Source organism: Phyllobates terribilis, unplaced genomic scaffold (genome assembly GCF_046119375.1).
Source record: "Phyllobates terribilis strain yellow unplaced genomic scaffold, ASM4611937v1 Scaffold_326__1_contigs__length_2130411, whole genome shotgun sequence".
Classification (NCBI taxonomy): domain Eukaryota; kingdom Metazoa; phylum Chordata; class Amphibia; order Anura; family Dendrobatidae; genus Phyllobates; species Phyllobates terribilis.
In genome coordinates this window covers 919258-935067 of record NW_027363086.1, presented here as the reverse complement: position 1 = coordinate 935067, position 15810 = coordinate 919258, and positions in this window count along the sequence as shown.

Below are 15810 nucleotides of genomic sequence, written 5' to 3'. Positions count from 1 at the left end.
TTCACTGCGGTGGACTTCGGGAAAATGGACGCCTCCAGCGGAGCATGTGTAGATCTCGGCTCCCGAGATCTCGATCTTGGGAGCGGAGATCTCAATCTAAACATGCGCCATTTTCCCAAAGTCCACTGCAGTGAAAACGATGCAAACGATGGGCAGTGTGGGGACTTGTTTGATATTTTCTGAAAGCCCGTGGCCCGGAGCAGTCTCGCACTGTGCTGAGCATCCCCACCTTCCAGCCCGGGCCCTGCAGCATCGCCCCACTCCTGCCACCGTTGAAAGCTTTCTGCAGCAGCGACCCTGCCTCCTGGGATCCCGCTTCACCGCAGCCCTCTCGACCACCCCCGGGTAAGCTATCGTAAAAGGGGATTATAAGACGCACTATTTTATTAATTTCATTTTTTTCCCATTTTCCTCCCCAAAATTTGGGGTGCATCTTCTAATCTGCAAAATACAGTCTCTGGCATCAATATATCCATAAAAGTAAGAGAAACAATCAAAACGCCAGAATGGCCTTTTTTTCCCTTGTTTTTTTTTTTATTACGGCACCTTCCCCGAAAAATGCAATAAAAAGTCACCCAAACTGTGTATGTTCCCCAAAATGGTGTCAATAAAAACATCAACTTGCCATAAAATGGTGAAACAAATCAATTTTTTTTTTAAATTCTAAAACTATTGTTGTAACCACTTACGGTAAGTAATAACAATAATAATAATAATAAAACAATATGAACCCTGAATCATCTTTCCAGATCAATCGTACCACAAAATGAACGTGGTAAAAAGCACAAAAAACAGTTTTGTTTTTCTGTTTTTTTTTCACCATTTCACCATAGTTATTATTTTTTTCCCCATTTTTCAGTATAATATAAGGTAAAATGAATGCTGTTCTTCTAAGCAACAACTCGTCTCACAAAAAAAAAAACAAGCTTTCACCTGACTATGTGATCAGAAAAATAAAAAAGTGGAGGAAATATTGGCCGTGCTTTGAAAGGGTTAATGACAATTTACAAAAAACGTGTCTATACTGTTATTGGGGATAATTCTATAGGGAAATCTATATATGTCCCCCTATAATCATCTACAGGTTGTCTCCCCCTGGGAAAGACTCCCATTACTCATTAGATGAAGTTCAGACTTACCTTTCTCTCTTTCCACCGGAGGGCGCTGATAATAACAAATAAATATCACTTTCTATAGCAAATTTTGCAACACAGAAATCGTGAGTACAACACACAATAGTGAGTGGCTGGGATCCGGCCGGCGCCCATAGTTATACGCAGGGGCCGATTGTGACATCATCAGCCGGTCACTGGGGGTTCTAAGCCATTGTGATGTCATCGATCTATCTAATCATCCGTCCATCCATGGATTCTGTAGTACTACAACACCCAGTATGTACGTCTGGAAAAGTATAGAACTAGCATGCTCCACCCTCACGTTTTTCATTGTGCTGTGGTCTATATTGAAATTCATGTCCCTCTGGATGGATGGATGGACATGCTGAGTTTTGTAGTACTACTGAATCCATCCATCCATCCATCCATCAAGAGGAACATCAATTTCATTATAGACCAAAGCACAATGAAAGACTTGAGGATGGATCTTGCTAGTTCTATACTTTTCCAGATGTATATACTGGGTGTTGTAGTACTACAGAATGATAAGGACTCTGATGACAGGGCATGCTGACACCTGTAGTCCTATACTTTTCTAGAAGTGCATGCTGAGAATTGTGGTACTACAGCACAATAAGAACATAAATTTCAATATATACCACAATACTGTGCTATTGCTGTATATAGTATAAACAATCAAACAATCATAGGTTCAAGTCTACCAGGGGGAGTAAAAAAATAAAAATAAATATCAACAAAAATTTAAAAAAATATATATAAAATATAAAAAGTTCAATTAACTCCTGTTCCTAATTAAAAACTAAAGAGATAAAAATATACATATTGTGCATCAATGTATCCATAAAAGTAAGAAAAACCATCAAAACGCCAGAATTGCCTTTTTTTTTCTATCGCAGCATCTTCCCCCCAAAAAATGCAATAAAATGTCATCAAATCTTTGTATGTTCCCAAAAATGGTGTCAATAATAATGACAACTCGCCATGGAAAAAAAACAAGAGCAGAGGCTCATAAAATGGTGAAAAAAACTTTTTTTTTTACAAAGTTCTGAAATTGTTGCAACCACTGTAATAATAATACTAATGATAATAATGATAATAAAAAAGCAATATGTTTGATATTGCTGTAATCACGCTGACCCTGAATCATATTTCCAGATCAATCTTACCAAAAAATGAATGCGGTGAAAAGGAAGCACAAAAAACTGTTGCAAAATTTCTTTTGCTTTTCACCATTTCACCGCACTCGTAATTGTTTCCCCATTTTTCAGCAACAACTCGTCTCACAAAAAGAAAAAAACAAGCTTTCACCTGACTAAGTGATTGGAAAAATGAAGAATAAGAAGAGGAGGAAATATTGGCCATGTTCTAAAAGGGTTAATGACAGTTTACAAAACCGTGTCTATACTGTTATTGGGGATAATTTTATAGGGAAATCTATATATGTCCCCCCTATAATCATCTACAGGTTGTGTCTCCCCCTGGGACAGACTCCCATTACTCATTAGATGAAGTTCAGACTTACCTTTCTCTCTTCCCACCGGAGGGCGCTGATAATAACAAATAAATATCACTTTCTATAGCAAATTTTGCAACACACAATAGTGAGTGACTGGGATCCGGCCGGCGCCCATACTTATACGCAGGGGCCGATTGTGACATCATCAGCCGGTCGCTGGAGGTTCTAAGCCATTGTGATGTCATCGTGCGGTGCATGCATATACACTCAGTGTACTTTGATACAAAGAGTCACCTAATGAATCTTTTCATTTGAAAATGTTGAACCCTGATAAGATAAAAACAACCTATAGGCTATGTGCCCACGATGCAGAAATGCTCAGGATTTTTTCCTGAGCGTTTCTGCATCTCCCTGGCAGAAAAAAACGCATACGGATTGTACATGCGGATTGTACATGCGGATTGTACATGCGTTTTTCCTGCCAGGGACATGCGGATGTGAAGCGTTCTTCACTTGCATTTCCGCATGCGGGTTGTGATTTTAGCATCACTTGGAAAATGCTTGACAACTTGGTCACACTATATAAATCCATGCAACCGGCATGAATTTATATAGTGTGACCGAGAGAATGTCAAAAAATAAAAAAATAAATATACGAGGGGCGATCCAAAAGTAATGATAATCGGTTATTTCTATTGCACACAGAAATTAAAATAAAATGTTTTCTTCTCTCTTAGGTACCCACTAGTCCAGGAAAAAAAAATCACTTAAATAGGCCACGATTCACGGGAGCTACATTCATTTGAGTAGGAACTGCCGAGGAGTGAACATCAAAATGGAAAAAAACGAGCTCAGAGCTGTCATCAAATACCTCTGCTTGAAAAAAATTACTACCAAAGACATACACAGCGACTTGGTGGAAACGTTGGGGTCTTTTCTCTTCCATATTCCACAGTTGCACGCTGGGCCAAGGAATTTAGGCTGGGAAGAACATCGACGGAAGATGAACATCGTGAAGGACGCCCATCCACGTCCCTCAATGAAGAAAACATGAAAAAAGTTGAAGAAGTTGTATTGGCCGATCGAAGAGTGACTATCAGGCATGTAGCGGAGGTCACAGGGATCTCATATGGCAGTATTCAAAGAATCCTTGCAAAAGAATTGCATATGAGAAAGGTCTCGGCGCGTTGGGTGCCAAAAATGTTAACCGGCGAGCAAAAGAAGAAACGAGTTAACATTTCAAGAGCACGTCTCGAAAAGTTCCAAGCAGACAAGGAGAATTTTTTGTCACGTTTTTTGACCATGGACAAGACCTGGATCCACCACTTTGATCCCGAAACGAAACAACAATCGATGACATGGAAACGAGCCAACGAACTGACACCGAAGAAACTCAAAGTGTCAAGCTCAGCAGGGAAGGTTATGGCGTCCGTTTTTTGGGACGCTGAAGGAATTATTATGGTGGACTATTTGGAGAAGGGAGCCACTATTACGGGCTCCTACTACACAGAACAAATAAGAAGATTGCGGGAGGCTATCAAGGAGAAAAGGCGCGGCAAACGGCAGGCTGGAGTGCTGTTTCACCAAGATAACGCGCCGGCTCACAAAGTTGCAGTTGCCATGGCTACCATACAAGAAGCGGGCTTTGAACTGGTGGAACAACCCCCCCCCCTATTCGCCAGATCTAGCCCCCAGTGACTTCTTTCTCTTTCCTTGGCTCAAGGAACACCTCCGGGGCAAGAAATTTGACGACAATAGCGACGTGATAACAGCTGTTGGGGATTTTTTTGAGGGTCAAGATCAAGAATTTTTTTCGAAGGGAATTCTAAGTTGAGAAAAGAGATGGACTAAATGTATAGACTTGTTAGGAGACTATGTAGAAAAATAAAAAAATTTTTTGACTATATTCATTGTGTTTAGTATTGATTATCATTACTTTTGGATCGCCCTCGTATATTTACGGCCCGCGCTGTCTTGCTTCACCGTCCCGGCTGCCGGCAGCGGTGGATTGAAGGACCTGCCGGCGTCAGCGTCGCGTGACCTGTCACATGACTCTGACGTCAGCGCAGGTCCTTCATTCCATCGCGAAGTGCCGGGAAGTAAGGAGGAGCACAGCGCGGGCCGCCGGAAGGTAAGTATATATTTATTTTTTATTTTATTCTTTTTTTTACAGCTTTTTTTTAATGGTACCTGGGTGTGGATGAGACTCTCTTCTCCTCTACACCCGGGTACCATCCGCACATTAGAACGCGCCAATTATGCAAGTACAGATGCAGTCTTGCGGAATTGGCGTATTCTAATGCAAGTCAATGGCGGCGAAAATGCAGCGCTTCCGCAAAATAATTGATAGTGCTGCGTTTTTTTCCGCAATGATAATCCGCAGCAGAAATGTCCGCAGCATGTGCATAGCACACGCGGATTATCATTGGGGATCATGGCAGGCCTTCTAACATGCGTTTTTAATGCGTTTCTGCAGTGTTTTTGCTGCTGCGGAAACGCTTAAAAAACGCATTGTGGGCACACAGCCTTACTCACCTCCCATGATAAAATAAAATAAACTATATCACCTCCCTTGCTGGCGCCGTTCCCACGCTGTCGACACTCGCGGTCCCGGGGTTCTCGTGCAGTTATTGTGACATGTGACACTCGTGACCAATCAGTGCTGGCGTCACTGTCTCCGCCTTTGGACAAATCGAACATGAAGAGGAGACCCTGAATGCGGCTGATCTCTGCCTTCCTTTTCATGTCCCATTTGTCTGAACGCAGAGACATTGACGCCTGCGCTGATTGTCACCGGTGTCACATGTCACAACAACAAGACAATGTGAGCCCCGGGGACAGCGAATTCTGACACCACGGAAACGGCGCCAGCACTGGAGGGGAGTATAAGTTTCATTATTTTACGGGGGCCAAGCGTGGGGTATAAACAGGAGTTGTCCAAGTAGTGGATAACTTCTTTAATGCATGTAAATAGAGCTAAAAATATTGCTTGAAATTGGATTTCCTTACAAATTTTACACTGTGTGGCTTTTACAGACTCTTTATTACCCTGCACATCTGGCTGCAGAGTGAGTTAGCTGAGAATCTGTCAGTGAGCTTGTTCTAATGTAAACAACTCTTGTGCGTCTCACAAACAAACTTCAGTTGCAATCACATGGACACAATCATACACACACATATACAGTGGCATGTAAAAGTTTGGGCATCCCTGTTGAATATTTCAGCTTTTTCTTTGCCCTCTATAATTATTTTATTATGATCTTTTGAAGGGCCGATACCATCCATTTTTTTCTTTTTGGCATTGATATATTTGTAAAAATTTGGGGGAATTTATTTTAATGTCACTGGCGATTTGTGTTTTGGTAGATAACTTTACTAGTTTGATTACTTTTTTACATTTCTTATTGAGATCTTTATACTCCTGAAACGCTATTTCTGTATTCTCAGCCATCAAGATTTTGCAAGTGTCACGGCCCACCCTCCCTCACATTATTGAGTACATTATTATGACATTTATTATTTTTATCCTTATTAGGGTTGTTACCATATGTACATTACTGTTACATTTTATATGAATCTAGCTTGTGAGCCCCAATGGGGACAGTGATGATAATGTCTGTAAAGCGCTGTGGAATTAATTGGCGCTATATAAGTGAGTAAAATAAAAAAATATGTATTGATATTATGTCTTCTGCTTTCTTTATAATTGTCACAGTTGGAGGATGGATAATCTTGCATGAGAAGATGAGAAGACACTTGGCAGCGACATGGTAAACAGGCAGATCCAGACTTGCCCTCCGCAGGAGCAGTGGCGATGGCTGGTGACTTCTTCATCATCCATTCTAAAATGCAAGATCCTCCTGTATTTTTGTGTGAGCTTTATATCATTTGTTAATAAAGGTCATCGCCTACCCCCAGAATTCAGAAGATTTGTGTCTCTGAATATGGTTTAGCGACATAAGATATTGGGTTCGAATGGAGTGATGAGACCAAGTAGTTCAAGGTATATAACTTGCATTGCATGCCGAGTGTCCATATGGCCGAGCGCTGGTATGGATCATATATAATACATATACAATACTTACATAATAGTGCTATACTGTACCAACATTATACTGCCTTACAGTGAGTACCTACATAATAGTGCCATACAGAAACTATATAATAAACCATATAGAGCCATACAGAATTTTTTTTTATTTCAGACAAGTCACGTTTTGGGCTTCTGTATAATTGTCCTTTGGCAGCTTCAGAAGTGGCACGTGTGACAGCACTATATAGATATAAGGGGCGATATGGTGAAACCGAGTATTTCAGGAACACATGTATGGAACTCTGGGTCCAATATGAAATATAAAGAATGTGTTCAAATCAAACCAGCATGTGCTCTGGTTTGGTTATATACTGACAGATATATAAGGCTCATTCTGTTTTCATTTACTTTGTATTTACTTGAAGTTTAGACACAAGACTATGTTAGGACCTGCTTATTCATTGTCTGAAGCATCTATCACCAATAGTCTTCTGTTTATGGAGGGTTATTGTAAAACATGAAGATTTACATAACCTTTTGTGTTTAATTACTTACCGTATTTTTCGGACCATAAGACGCACCTAGGTTTTAGAGGAGGAAAATAGAAAAAAAATTAAAGCAAAAAACGTGGTCACGATGCCCTGTTAAGGGGGAGGGGGTCTGTTGCTGACACTGCTATAGGGGTAATGTCCCCCGATTCTGATAATATCCCCCATCCTGGTATATATGCCCCCCCCCCTTCCTATTATACCTGGTCCCCATCCCCATCCTGGTATGCACTGCACCCCTCCATCCTGATATGCATGGCACCCCTTCATCCTGATATGCATGGTGTTATGAGTCCGGGAGGTGGAACCTCTGTGCTTCGGTGCAAGGAGGGACCAGAGGGGCGTGACTAAGTGCCTACTCGGCCTGACCAATGTCGCACGGCGGCTCAATCAACTCCGTGAACCAGGGAGGGACCGAGCAGGGGGACCAGGTGCCACTCTAGGACCGACCTTGTGTGAGAGCAGGTGACTCCCACGGGTCAGATGGGTACAGCGGATGAGCACAGCAGGAAGGCTGATGGGTGGTCCGGGTAGATAAGCAGGCTGGTTCGGCAGATAGCCAGACTGTTGCTCCGGGTAGGCGAGCTGGTGGGCACGACAGGTAAGAGGTTGGTGCTCCAGGTAGGCTAGATTTAAGAGGGAGGGAGCGCGCGCGTGCCCTAAGCACGGTGCCCGGGTGGCTGCACGCCACAGCAGCAGGGGAGCCGGAGGACGCCGGACCTGGACTGCGGCGGTGAGGGGAACAGCGTCTCTGTCCGCCAGGAGGCAGAGACGCCGATGCTTCACATGGCACCCCTCCATCCTGATATGCATGGCACTCCTCCATCCTGATATGTATGGCACCCCTCCAATCTGGTGTGCATGGCACCCCTCATCCTTATCCTGGTATGCATGGCACGCCTCATACCCCAATCCTGGTATGTATGGCACCCCTAATCCCTATCTTGGTATGCATGGAACCCCTAATCCCTATCCTGGTATGCATGGCACCCCTCATCCTTATCCTGGTATGCATGGCACCCCTCATCCCTATCCTGGTATTATGGCACCCCTAATCCCTAACCTGGTATGCATGGCACCCCTAATCCCTATCCTGGTATCCATGGCACCCCTAATCCCTATCCTGTTATGCATGGCACCCCTCATCCTTATCCTGGTATGCATGGCACCCCTCATCCCTATCCTGGTATGTATGGCACCCCTAATCCCTATCCTGGTATGCATGGCACCCCGAATCCCTAACCTGGTATGCATGGCACCCTAATCCCTATCCTGGTATGCATGGCACCCCTAATCCCTATCCTGGTATGTATGGCATCCCTCATCCCTATCCTGGTATTTATGACATCCCTCATCCTTGTCCTGGTATGCATGACTTCCCTCATCCTTATCCTGGTATGCATGGCACCCATCATCCTTATCCTGGTATGCATGGCACCCATCATCCTTATCCTGGTATGCATGATTCCCCTCATCCATATACTGGTATGTATGATCCCCCTCATCCTTATCCTGGTATGTATGGCCCCCTCATCCTTATCCTGGTATGTATGGCCCCCTGATCCGTATCCTGGTATGTATGACCCCCTCATCCGTAACCTGGTAAGTATTGCCCCTTCATCCTTATCATGGTATGCATGGCCCCTTCATCCTTATCCTGTTATGTATAGCCCCCTTACCCTGGTATGTATGGCCCCCTCATCCTTATCCTGGCACGCATGGTCCCCCTCATCCTTATCCCTTTATGTATGCCCCCCTCATCCTTATCCTGGTATTCATGGTCCCCCTAATCCCCATCACACTGCACATAAAAAAATAAACACTCCTACTCACCTTTCTTCTCTCTCCTCCAGCGCTGTGTTCTGTCTGCCCGCACTGATCTTGCCATGTGAGCCGCGCATGGGGTCACTGCCATGCGCAGCTCACAGGGAGAGATCAGCTGCCGGAAGTCACTGCTCCTCACGCTGGGACTGTGTACTCCCATGGGTGTGGAGAGGGAGTGAATATCCATGCCCTTTGACAGCGGGCAAAAGCGATCGCCCGGCAGCAGCAGGAGCCGCACTGGGAATACACTGTGTGCCGCTATTAAGGAGCATGAATATTCAGTGCTCCGTAAGCCCATTTTCCTCCAAAATTTTGTAGGAAAAAAGTGCGTCTTATAGTCCGAAAAATACGGTACTTGATCCCTAAGAGCTTTTTGAATTGTGTACCATTGTCTATGTAAGAGCCTGTATCTGATTTATCTTTCTTCCTACAGCCAGCCACTGTCGGGGCAAAGGTGAATTAGACTTAGTAGTATACATTTACTATATAAGGCCAGAGAGAATATTACTGAGCAGAAGCCATAAGTTGTACCTGCACTGGTGTGTAGTGTTGTGATACCTGTCCATGCAGTGTTATGAAGATTTCTAGGAGTTCTCTGTCTTGGTGAAATTGCTTCTCTGATATTCCCGACGGATGATGTTTAAAAGCTCCTTGGTGATGAAGTGAGTATATATATGTACTTAACATTTGTATTATAACATATACAAAAGTGTTCGCAATATCATCATATCATACTATTCCTTTAATTATGTATTTTATCTTTTAAATCAACTATTATAAATAAAATTGCGTAACATCGCAAGTGGTTTCCTTCTTTAAAGCCATATCCGAACCTTAGCGTTAAAAAAAACTTGGCAAAACATTTGGCGTAGTCAGCAGGATACGCAGAAGGTTCAGAAGTTCTTTTTGTTCAAAATTCCAATCATCTAGAATTTATAAGGCCTCTGTGTGATAAGGTGTGATAGAGTGACATTGCGTTAAACATGTGTTACACGCACGCTGCTAGGTTCAGATAGGGCGAGACAGGTTTCATGAATTCTTTGGAATCCTCGGGGAACCGTTACTCAGGGCGACCATAGGCTGCAGCTTCTCTCAGGCACACGATAGATTCAATTGCTGACCAGACACATCTGACAAGAGTCTTTTTCAACAGTTTAACAGTGGAATTTAATCTGAAGCATGGCCAGTGCAATTCAGGGATATTACAGCAACAATCTTCATTACAGTACAGTCTGAGTTTCTTGAGCAACCGGTTCCAGTAACAATACAGTAGTTTCTTCACAAGGCATAGTATTACAGTCTCTTCAGTAGCATAATTCAGCATAGATTAGATCTCTTAGCAGCACACTTCTATGCATACACAACCACAGGCTTTTCCTTCACAAGGACACAATAGTACACAGCATTATTTATCCTGCATGGAAATGGAGGGGGGGAGGATTTGATAAGGGAGATGATCTCTGTGATACAATTCCTTCCAGTTCTTATCTTCCTGCCCGATAATACTTTGCACTGTTAGTTCAAGGAGTTTATCTCACCTGTGTTTAGTTTCTTTCCTGATCTGAATCCTGTTCAGTTGCTTTCTGTCAGATCCAGATAACACACCACCTTTCTCTTCGGCTTCAGCCAGACTACAATAACAAGTTCCCCACAATCCCCCTGGGACTCTGCTGAAACACTCCCTGGCTCCTGTGACTGTGTTAACCCCTCTAATTGCTGGATGCTACCGAAGCACAACACTTCCTGTCTCCTGTGCTTGTGTTATTTGTAACAGTTATAATAATAATAATCTTTTTATTTATATAGCGGCAACATATTCCGCAGCGCTTTACAATTCAGACAATTTACAGACATTATGGGCACTGTCCCCATTGGGGCTCACAATCTAGATTCTGTATCAGTATGTCTTTGGAGTTGCTGGATGCTTTTGAAGCAACCGCACTACTTCTGCATGTCACACTCTCCCTCCTTTTTGAATGTCGTCCTCAACATTCTTCTTAATTGGTCAATCTAACCAATTCTGAGACAGTGGTGAAAGTTGAGTAACTTTATATACAAATTGGCATAACATTTATAAACATTTATAACAATCTATTCTACAACCTTTTTCTTGTAGTACTCCTGTAAGAAATAAACAATTAACACAATTAACACAATCTCTTCAGCTTCAGCTGGAGCTTTTCGTACATCTTCAACAAGCTGTCTCTCTCACTAGGCCTTAACAGTTCTTTATTTCTACAAAGTCTTTTAAGGAAAATCAAAGCATGAAAACAAGTCTTTCCACCAGGCAACATCTTCCATACTGCCTCTCAGTGGTGAATACCACTCCAGTGGGCTTACCTGGTCCGTAGGCAAAGATACCTGTTTCCAGTCGACAGTCCTTGGCACTTGACTCGGTTCACCAAGTGTCTCATACATCAGTATCACGGGCCTCTTCACTTCTCGAGTCGACATCCTCCTGGAGGGTTGTTCCTCAGATACCACGGGTTCTTCGGTCACAGGAGTTTCTTCCGCCGCACTCATTTCCCGTGCTTCCTCAGATGCTCCTGGAACTGCCTCTGTAAGTTCCTGCACTTCTCTGGAATCGCTTGGTTCTACATGGTCTGGTAATTCTGCTTCTCCTGAGTGTCGATCGGTCTCTCCAGTGACCGGTGTTCGATCATCAGATCTGAATTGGACTTCATCTGTACTCCTTGGTACAAACTCTGGAGCCTCTGGACTTAGTTCACTCTCCTGAGGATGGTACATCCCTCTCCTTGCCGGTCCGAGAAATAAAACGGTGTGCTCTTCTTCATTGGAACTTTCAAGGTCACTATCTCCCACCGGAGCTTTAATCTGTGGTGGTCTCTTAGTCGATCTTGGTCGATGTCGCTCTGCTTCTGGGAAGTCTTGTTGTGGTGGGAGATAATGACATGGTAGTAATAAATTCTGATAGACTATTCTGGTTTTATTGTCCCCTCCTTCCAATCGGATTTCATACACTGGACTGTCATCGACTTTCCTCTTTACGACCACATACACCTTGTCTTCTTGACTAGCACCCAGCTTACTGGTACCACTTCTGTTCCATAACATTTTCGATGATAGTACTCCTTACTCTTGCTCTGTCCTTGCATAACCACTTTGGACGCTATGTTGTATGCTTCTGCCATCCGTTCCTTCCATTTCCGAACGTACTCCAGATACGTTCTGTAAGTCTCTGACACAGTAGTATCGAACATGATGTCGATTGGCAGTCTTGGCCATTTAATAGGAAGAAGGTTGAGTAACCTGTTGCATCACTCTTTGCACAGTTATAAGCATGTACCACTTTTGACAGAGAACTCTTCCAGTCTTTCTTCTCGTCAGCTGTTAAAGAAGTGTCACAATTATAGTGGATAACTAAGGAAAGTGTTTGCGTGGAGCAAGACACAACAGTACACAGTTTATAGGTGAAAAGTCTATATTAAAGCACACAGTGTTTTGCACAAAAATGCAGAGAAATCTCAAAGTCTTAAGTTCACAGAATAATGAGTCTTTGCAAGGTTAGTTCACCATTATATATCAGCAAGTCCATACAATGCAGAAGCAATCAAAGAGGCCCGGGTAAAGTCTCGGACAGTGCAGACCAGTCCCATGCTCAGCGACCATCCGAATAAGGAGACTGAGAACTCAGAGCAGCTTACTTGAGAGCCAAAGCAGATGGAGGGCAGAGGTGCAGAGGAACCTGCACAAAACAGCCAGGATCTCAGGCAAAATACTCTAGCACTGGACTAGAGGCTGGGGTGGAGTTATAAGGGCAGGAGGTAAGGGCACATGATACAGAAGATGCCATCTTGAAAAAGGGCAGAAATGTCCCAAAAGAAAATGAAACATTCAGAGTCCTGACATTACTCCCTCCTTACTAGCAGCCTGAGGATGATCCTGGACCCGGTTTCTCAGGGAATCTTTGATGGAAACGAGAAATCTTTTTATGGGGATTGATGTTTTCCACAGGTTCCCAAGAGTCTTCTTCAGGGTGATACCCCTGCCATCTTTTCAAATACTGAAGCCGATTCCTGCGAGTCCTAGAGTTAATCACTTCCTCCACCACAAATTCCTCTTGCCCATCAATCACTACAGGCTGTGGAGGTGGCACAACACGTCCCTGGAAGGTATTAGGAGACACAGGCTTCAGTAAGGAAACATGAAAAACTGGATGTACCTTCATATTCCTAGGCAGCTTCAGACGGCAGGCCACAGAGCTCACAATACCGTTGATCTTGAAAGGACCGATGAACTTCTATCCAAGCTTCTGTGAAGGAAAGTTCAACTTTAGATTTTTAGTGGATAACCACACGGAATCTCCTACCTTAAACATGGGTGCTGGTTTACGGAATCTATCAGCCGATCTTTTGTAACGTTCCTGAGCCGAGGTCAGAGATTCCTTCAGAACCTCCAAATTTTGCCTCATTGCAGTCAGCCTTTCCTCTACAGCTGGAACAGGAGCATTAATCGGAGACCTAGGAAAAATACTCGGATGAAAATCCAAATTGGCAAAGAAAGGTGTTAACTTAGTGGAGGCACTCTGAGAGTTGTTGTAAGAGAATTCAGCTAATGGAAGAAGCTCCAACCAATCATACTGAAGATCGCTGATATAGCATCTTAGATATTGTTCCAAAGTCTGATTGGTACGCTCGGTCTGGCCATTTGTGTGAGGGTGATAAGCGGAAGAAAGACAGACATTAATATTGAGTGCAGAGCAAAACCCCTTCCAAAATCTTGAGGTAAACTGCACTCCATGGTCAGAGATGATCTCATCCAGGACCCCATGCAGCCGAAAAACATTTTGTATAATCAACTTCACTGTATCCTTAGCTGAGGGGAGGCCAGTGCAAGGAACAAAATGGGCAGCCTTGGTCAGACGATCAACTATCACCAGGATCGTATTCATACCACCCGATGAAGTTGTCGCGCCCCCGGGGCCGTGGGGTACTCGGCAGCCGGGCCCTCAGATGTTTGGGGGATATCATGGTGGCTGGCCCGGTTCGTGGCCCAGGGCAGACAACTGAAAAGAGGGGAATGTCTATTGGGATAATAGGTTTGTAAATGTTCGTGACGCCACCTGTGGTGCCTGGTGAGGATCACCAGCGCTGCAGCAGTCCACTGAGGCCGGTGTTGTGGCAGCTTAGATGGTATTGCTCCCCACAGGTGGAGCAGGGCCTCAGGGCAGCGTAGGAGGGAGGGGGATGCAGGACAGAGGGGACCCAGCCGGGTCAGAGCAAGAATAGGAGCACACACGAAAGTCACTTCAGTACCTTTTACTGATGGAAGTTCAGGCACATCCTGGAGCACTGTAGGGTGAAGGGTGCATATCAAGATCCTCCCCAGTGAGCGGGTGTAGAGCCTCCTGTCTCTTGCCTCTCTGTAGTAAGTTTCTGACCTGCCTGGAGCTAGACCTAACCTGGTTTCTGCTCTGCACCTGCTGACTTGGTGATAGGGCCTTCTGTTGGAGATCACTCTCCCTATTCTTTGGGGTCTCCGTGATTCCTGACCCTGGTACGTATCAGCTTTTGGTGATCCTGGGACATGTAGTTCGCCAGGGGTTCCGGTTGTTTTCTACTGGTCATGAAGATCCACGTAGACTCGGACCCGGTGTCCGGTATATGCTTCGGGGTGAGCTGGTTAAGCTTCTCTGCCCCCTATGCCACTCCCTTTCCACTCGCCTTCGGCCCCGCTCAGCCCCTCACTAGGCTACACACACTGCAGCCAGGACGCTGCTCTTCTTCGCCACTCTCAGAGTGTCGGCACACTCCTAGCTCTCTATCCTGAGCTCTGTGAGTTCTAGTCTGGACTCACTCTACAGACTATACTGAACTCTTTCTGCAGGAACTGCTAGGCTCTGGCTCGACTGCACTGACTACTTCTGTGTCTGAGCAGGAACTGCTGAATCACTGAGCTGCCTAGCTCCACCTTCCCTATTTATATCTCTAACGGGCTCCCTCTGGTGGTCTGAGGTGGAAGGTGGAGGTGTGTGTGTGCTGTGGGGGCCTCTTGTGGAGAAATCCTTCTATGCAACCCTCTAGGATCTGTAGTACCAAGCGCAGCTGGGCGCCACATAGGCAGCTCCACGATGAAGTCCATTGAGATAGACCCCCATGGACGAGACGGAACAGGTAATGGTTGAAGAAGACCCGTAGGTGACACACGAGGAGTCTTGTAACGAGCACATACCTCGCAAGAGAGCACATAGTCCTTAGTATCCTTCAGGCAAGTCGGCCACCAGAAAAATCTGTTTAGGAATTCTTGTGTCTTCTGTACCCCCCTGGGACCAGCCAACTTGGAGTCGTGGACCAACTTGAGGATCTGTTGACGGACGGCCTCAGGGACGTAGATACGTCGATCTCTGAACCACATGCCACTCCTAAGAACGAGATTGATATCAGCAGGAGGATTGGCCAGAAATACATCACTGTCATAGGCCTCCTTGAACTCCTTCCATAAGTCTTGATTGTGGATCACTCCGATGAAGTTGGCATCAGATAGAATGGTCTTGGACGGGGCTCCATGTACGGAATCCGCAGCATGGAATCGGGATAAAGCATCAGCCTTCCCATTACGAGAACCTGGGTGGTACGAAATAACAAAGTTAAATTGATTTAAAAATATATTCCAACGAGCCTGCCGAGGAGAAAGACCTCTAGCGGATCTAAGGAACTCTAAATTCCGATGGTCAGTCAATACTACAATCTGTTGTGTGGCTCCTTGCAGATGGTGCCTCCATTCCTTGAAAGCTACAATAATAGCCAGCAATTCCTTGTCTCCCACAAGCACAAGGATGTAGCAGACTCTTCT